Below are 6330 nucleotides of genomic sequence, written 5' to 3'. Positions count from 1 at the left end.
CCCATGCTGCAATGAAGCACCAGCGGCATAGGCTGGCAACACACTGCCCAAATGTTCCTTGACGCATATTTACTTCCAGAACACTCTCAATATTGTGACCAGCGCCGTCTCAACTCTTATGGCCCCGGGCACAAGAGAAAAAGGGCCTCACAAAGTGACTCCGGAATTTTCATGTTATTGTAAGTACGTACCTTGTTGAAGGTCAGTCTACTTTCTGTGGAGAGATTTTTCAAATGAAAGAGACAGGCTCACATTCACGCCCTGAAATTGATGAACCGCGAAAACCAATCTCATCCCTTATTTCTGCTGCAAAGTGTATCTACGTCACTTCAGACATCTTCCAGAACAAGAAAACTATCTAACCTATAGATTATTCTTCGTACAATACAAAAATAAATCGCAAATAGCTTTATACAGTGAATTATTTTAATAGAAGTGAAAATGCATACACATAAAGAAAGAAAAGAAGTCCCCAAACTTTTCAAACGGTCGTCTGCTTTGAGCTTTGTGAAGGAGCAGACGACGAGTTCTTTCCACACGACGATTGTTTTAACAAATAAATTTTATTTTCATAGAATCTTCCTTATTCTTCTCTTTTGGAATTGATTTGGGTCACCGCTTCTTTAATTTGGCGGCAACAGATTGACAAAATTGGCACGAAAAAGATTAGCATTTGTACATTATAAAAATCAAAAAGCAGACGATGCCTCAGCTGCTTCTCCTTACGTTTCTTATTAGTACCGTATCACAAGTTTTGCTTCATTGGCATCAATTTTCGTTCTTCATATCAATATATACATGTTTTGATCATAAATAAAATCAACCAAAATGCATTTGAACCAACAAACGAGCAGATTGACATTTTCGGAAAGAAATTTCTTTTTATGTCCATTTATTTTGGCTTTGACTATATCTTCCATATGTGCTAATGTAAAATCACCCATTCAGTCTCTGTACATTCTTCGTACTTATTCAACTGCTTTACTCTACATGCAAAAACAAAAAAAAAAATAGTATTTAGTGACTGACAATGTAATTGTCGCCAGGCTTGTGCCGCGTCTTAACGGTTGGATGAAAGGGACAAAGCGGCTTTTTGTGTTGGAAATCTTCTCGCCTAGAATGGCAGATGCGCTCTTAAAATTTCCATTCATGATGAGTAATGATTAACCAACTCCCGTGTTTCCCAACCGTTTCGGATTTGCGAATCCTATTCCGCTGCTTGTGCCTCTAGGCTTGTACAACGTCTTAACGGTTGGATGAATAGGACCAAGCGGCCTCGAAGGAAAAGGGAACAGAGCACGAGTTCCCTTTTTGTGTTGGAAATCTTCTCACCTAGAATGGTTGATGCACTCAAAATTTCCATTCATCATGAGTGACGATGAACCAACTACCGTACCTCCCAACCGTTTCAGTTTCGCTCCCCGAATCAAGAGCCCGATTGTTAAAAGAACCGGACTAAAAAAAAAAAAAAAAACTAATTAAACATATGCCACCGCAAGGATGACGTCACTCCCCGATACCAGACGAAGGGTTTAACAACTGGCTGTTGCGAAGATATATTTTGGAAAAAGAAAAAATTCAACTACTCCTTCGGGGAATCGAACCCACGTCCTTTTACTTTCCGGGTGAACGCCCTAGACCACTAGACTACAGAGGCACCGAATTTCTCCATCTTTCCTTAGAGCTCGTGTACACTGAAAGGCACCGTACATGGACGGCCGGGCCAGACTCAGGCCAAGCTCACAACTGCTGACGCTGCCACCAGATGGCGACTTATACAATGTACTTAAACTTTGTAAGTCGTATACACGATAAGTCGTATGACGACTTATCGACCATTTTAACTTTAACCATTTTAACCGGGCTTTACTTATAATATTTATAATGGAATCGATTACTACTTACCATCACATTTCATGAAAAGGGCAATTAATAAATTTTCAGCTCCCATGTTCACGCGGGAGAGAAGAGAGAGACCGAGGGGAGGAGGAGAAAAAAAAAACGGAGTGACTATGGCACGTAGAAAAAAATTAAACAACCCTACTACGTAGATACAGCAACAATAGACGTGTGATCCCACAGGAATCGGAAATTTTCTCGCCTCCTGTTATAGCTGGGAATCACTTGCTGAAGACCGCTGCTAATGGACGAAGTTCTCGTATATTCTCTCCAATGGGAATGTCTTGCGGATATAGACAAGTACGCTCGACTTGTTTATCGCTTCAAGTCGCTGCCAGTGGATGACCAACTCAGTGCCGTCTTAACGCATAGCGCATAGGTCCACCTGGGCACGGCCTAGGACCTCAAGAGAAACGGGGGCCTGACAAAAATGAGACTCAGTAAAAATTTTCTAGAATTTACCAGGTAGGGGCCTCATAAAAACTACTTGGCCCGGGGGGCCCATAATGCTCTTAAGTCGGCCCTGGTTGTGATTGTCAGCATTCTTTGACTAATGTGTGGCCAGACGATTCGGAAGACGGCTGGCTCCTTTGATTTAGAATTAGGGCTGAAGATCCTGGTTATTGTCTTCGAATAGCTTCCAATACCTTACAGCCACACATTTGACGATCATTGGTGGAGCGTCCCAGCACCTCCTAGAGACAGAAAGCCTCTGCAGCCTGCTTGTGATGTCAGTAAGTAGTAGGCTGACCATATTTCCTCGGAAGAAATACGGGAAAATACGGAACATTGCCAATTATCGCCAAAAATGACGCCCAAAGTAAACAAAGTTGCCACATATTGGATAAATGACTAAAAAATTCTAAATGGCGGGAAATAAAGCACTACTGCAAATTGCAGTGGATTTAAATGAATTCCACGAAATAAAACGTTCACCAAGACAAATGTGAGAGATTAATATGCTTATTTATAATTGTAATTATCATGATATAATTTATGAGTGGGAAAATAATTTTATTCTTCGACTTCAATAAAGAATAAAAATTCAAGTAAGCTTCGTGTAAAAAACGGGACACTTTCGCTAAAAAGTCAGGACGGCCAAATAAACCGAAAAAAACCAGGACTGTCCCGGTAAATACGGGACGTATGGTCACCTTAGTAAGTAGTCCATTTTCCCTCAGAATATTCAGGAAAAAAATTCCCTGCTCGTGCCATTATCATCGTTGTGCGGGAAAGAAATGATCTCTGGCTCAGAATTGGCGATTTTTGTGCCCCACATCTAATCACTATGCGGTATTTGTGAGCCAATCAGGAAAATTCTACGCCGAAATAAGAAACGAAATAGGATGCTGTGTTTCAAAATGTGGCAAACTTGCTAGGTAGTCTGAATGACGTTTATGGCAAACACTGCAGACGCCTTCTATCTCTAGGAGGTGCTGAGCGGTCGCACTACTCACCCAGCCTTAGAACGTATGGTCCTGGCAGAACCGAAAATCCCCATCAGACAAAACATGGGTCACCCAGGATACGAATCATCTTGACGATTCGATTTTGGGAAGTTCTACCTAAAGCTGGAATTATGCCTTTTTCTCGCCAAAACAAGACATTTCTTTGTGATTGGGCAACAACACACTACGCATTGTGATGGCAAAAACACAGGCAACGGATATTTTTGTGGGTGAATTCTTTTGGGAATAATTCTCCCCCCCCCCCCTCGTAAGTACGGTAAAAATTCAGTTGTGCGAATTTTTCGGGTCTGAGGATGGAAAAATCCGGGAGATTTGGCAGTTTTCTTTCAAATCGAACACAACTCCGGCATATCGCCATGAGCAATTATATGCCGGAAGTATATGTGATTGTGTGCACCTAACAGTCAGAGTTCGTATCTAGTACTGTGACTAATTTTTTCAGTGCTGCCATCTATATTTCAGAAATAAATATAGTTGTAATGATTGAATATTTCGTTTGCAGGCCTGTTGCTCTGTAGAGAAAATTTTTAAAGGGGAGATTATTTTTGTACTGCATATAGCCAATGCTCTATTAACGCAGCATTAACGAATTTTTGCAGTGAGCCTAACCAATATATCTTAAACGTTCGAAATCGCCATTCAGCAATGGGGAGGGGGGGGGCGATCGCTCCTCCCAAGAAGCGAATAATAGGGGGGGGGGGGGAATTTATATGCCCGAAAAAATACGGGATGATCCAACGTACCTACACAATAAGTCGTTTCTGCAACACATAATCCTGGATCTGCTCCGTTCGCAGCAGAGGATGTCTGCCTTCTCAATTTGCTCCTAAAAATTTCTTGCCTTTGCTCCATTTGCAACTGAAGATATCTGCCTCGATTTCATTCACGCAGCTGAAGATGCCTGCTTTCACTCAGGTGCACATTTAGAGGGGTGTGTTCCTATTGCACCTCACACACAAAAGCCAGATCAGTCCCTAAAATAATAGGTGATTTAACAAACTCAAGCCCCTCTTGACACATTGTCCTGAATCCGTGCCTGATCCGTATAGGAAATGTAATAGCGGTTAAACCAAATCACTGAAATACAGCGTTGAAGGACACCAAAAAAACAATCGGCAAGTTTCATGGCAATTATTGATCCTGTTTCATTAACTTACTGGTACAGTTTCTCTGTTCGATTCATACAGCAACATGGCAGGAGTGATGATTGTCTTAATCGAACAGTGTTCCTGATAGACGAGATGATTTCCGACACCAAGTTAAATCCAAGTTCTACTGTAGGCTTAATGCAGATACTGTTGTTGCTTAATATTAGAACGTCTTCTGATCCCAAGCAATATGCCATTACTTCGAACATCTTTCCCTCTTACAAACTTCAAATGAGTATAGACTAAAATTTTATTGAATAGTGATCATACATGCTCAACCCATGGCCCCATGAGCCAAATGCCAATTTTGAAGAAATGAACAAAAAGCAGCACATCTGCAGATAATTTAAATGACCCACGGCACATTTAGATAATTTAAGTGACCTGTGGCACAGTTTCAGAGCACTCAAGCTGCCCACAATGCAGTTCATCACCACTCAAGTTACCCATGGCACATTCTCATATTACTTTAGCATCCCTTACCTGGTTAAAAATTCTGCGCCTACACATTTACATGCCTACTCTCGAAAATTTCACCCAAATTACACTTATGTGAGATTCTCTCTGCACTCCCCAGGCTGTACCAAAGTGGGCTCATGCATTATGACAGAATTAATGCACTCAAATGACACACAGGCGAACCAGGGCACGGCCTCAGGAGCCAGAAGAGGTAGGGACATCACCAAAATGACATCTGGTTGAAATTTTAAAAAATTTGCTTCATAGGGGACCTTAGAAAAATCATTTTCCTCAGGAGTCCAAGATACTATAAGGCAGCCCTGGATACAGTTCCAGATCATTTAACCCAATCAACTCATATGGTGTGCGTTCACGCTATCTTGGAAGTTGCATAAATGTATACAACTTTATACATAGCCTGTGACGTTCACGTCAACAGAATCAAAGGGCCAGATACAAAAGGGCACGAGCATCATATCATATGAGTTGATTGGGTGAAATCTGAATGCAGTGCTTACACATAGAATATTTAAATCAGTTGATTGGGTTAAGCTGGCCGCTACACATTTCTAGATCACTTGAGTGGCCTGCGACACATTTTCAACCCAGCGAAATGGCCCCGCACTTTCCTAAAGGCTGCGCACCGTAGTGTTAAATGCATATTCTGGAAGACTCCCGAATTTCTACTCTATCACCCGGATTCCCGAAAAATTCTTATATCTCCCGAATTTAGCCAGTGATTGTAAAAAATCCCTATATTGGAGAAAAAATTATTCCCAAGAATTTACCTGAAAAAACTACTGCCTGCTCCGTAAGCGTTGTGTCACCATTTCGACAAATCACAAAAAAAAAATTCATTTTTGGAGAGAAAACGCAAAATTAACCAATCACCAAGCGTCAATCCAGCCTTTTGAAATCCAAAATTGACAAGATCGCATGTTCTGGTTTATATGTGTCCCGTTTCGGGCCCGATTGAGATTTTTTGGTTTGCGAGATGATTTTTGAGAGGTGTGATCCAAGGACTTTAACCTACCAGTTGACCATGATTGGCGATGGCTTGCACAGTGTCACGGTTTTTGTAACAGAAAAATATCCCTAAAATTTCCTTTTTACTAATGAAAAATCCCTAAAATGTTTTAAAAGATCCCTTTTACATTTATTTTTGTAAGGAATTTGGATCCGCATGAAAACCTCCCGAATTCTCATTCTCCAAAGTTGGCAGCTATGTAAATGATGGTGTATTCAAAATTCTGATCTCATTTACCAAGGGTGAAACGAACATAAAACTATAGAGAATCGCTGGTTGCCTTTGACATCCAGTCAGAGGCAAATGAATGTGACACACATCACAAACA

Source organism: Pholcus phalangioides, unplaced genomic scaffold, assembly GCF_987345545.1.
Source record: "Pholcus phalangioides strain wild (caught in Gottingen) unplaced genomic scaffold, Ppha-v1.0 ptg000027l_1, whole genome shotgun sequence".
Lineage (NCBI taxonomy): Eukaryota > Metazoa > Arthropoda > Arachnida > Araneae > Pholcidae > Pholcus > Pholcus phalangioides.
The sequence above is the reverse complement of the archived record's forward strand: the minus strand, read 5'-3'. Positions refer to the sequence as shown.